Genomic DNA, 1,323 nt, shown 5'->3' with positions numbered 1-1,323 from the left:
GGGGGGGGTGTCTGTCTTGCTTTCTGTCTGTCTCTCTTGTGTGTCTGACCAGTGCACATGCCCTATAGCAAAAAAAACTCTCCAAAGAAAGAAAGAAGAAGAAGAACTCAGCCTCAGCCTCTGCACCTGCGACCGGCCTGGACTCCGTCTGCCCACCACTTCCTCCCCGACCAGACTCCGTTCATTTGTCACACGTGTTTGTGGCCAGCCCACTGCTGCTCCACAGCCCCAAGGCCTTGTAGCACAGCTGAGGGGCGGTCGTGGTCTCTGCCCTCCTAAGCCCTGCGCTGGAGAAACGACTGTCACAGGTGCCCCTCTGCAAGCCATGGCAGCCACCGCTGTCACTGAGCACATACGGGCGGTCGGTTCTGAGCACCCAGGCCCTCTGCAGGTGGGCCGAGCCTGGATGCCGTGCTCCGCTCAGGTCACAGTGACCAGGTGGCATGGCCCGTGTGCCTGTCCACCTCTCCTCACCACCTGGGAGGAGTGAGCACAAGGAGGGGCGCAGACAGTGAGTATGTCGGCCCTGACTTGTGGGAGCCTCCAGCACACCTCTGCGGGCCTGAGTGTTCGCGGACCGAGGAGGGCCCAGCACACCTCTGAGGGCCTGAGTGTTCGCAGACCGAGGAGCTGAGAGTAACAGAATCCCGGGGCAGTGAGTCCCAGGCTCATCGCAGGGCCTTTCAGGTCCTCAGGACCACAGACAGTAAGAGAGCTCGGGAGCCCCGACAAGGCAGCAGAGCCCAGGCCCACCTGCCGGGAGCAGCCCTGGCTGAGCCAGCACCCACGCACCAAGGTCCAATCTTGGTGCTGCTGTGGGTCCTCGCAGAGGACGAGCTACTAGGCACGGAGAGGCCTGCGGGAGGTATGGGGCAGCTGGGGGCTGTGGAAGGAGACAGGCCTGAACCTGAGACCCCAGGGCGTCTGAGGCAGGCAGTGTCCAGACCCGGCCGTGCCTGTACCAGGCTTTCTGGTTTCAGGTCGCGTGCCACCTTCTCCATGGGGCGGGAGGGCAGGACAGTCTACTCCTGGTGACAGCGCAGGGCCAGCCTCAGTCCCTTTTGGTCCCTTGTGTGCACAGAGGGGGTGGCTGTGGGTGACACTCAATGGGGATCTGCTGATCATGGCCAGTCCGCTTCTGGGGTAGAAATACTTGTCAAAGCTCTGTTCAGAGACTCAAAAGGTCCTTGCCAGGCCCAGGTTTTAGCGTGTCGGCTGGCAGCGGGGCGTGCTGGCTTGGAGGCCCTACGGCCGCAGTGCTGCTGTTCTCATCACGTCTCTCTCCCTCCCCTCGAGCACAGGCTGGGCTCCCGGAACGGTTCT

The sequence above is a fragment of the Tupaia chinensis genome, unplaced genomic scaffold, assembly GCF_000334495.1.
Source record: "Tupaia chinensis unplaced genomic scaffold, TupChi_1.0 Scaffold000335_1, whole genome shotgun sequence".
Lineage (NCBI taxonomy): Eukaryota > Metazoa > Chordata > Mammalia > Scandentia > Tupaiidae > Tupaia > Tupaia belangeri.
Note: the sequence above shows the minus strand (reverse complement) of the source record.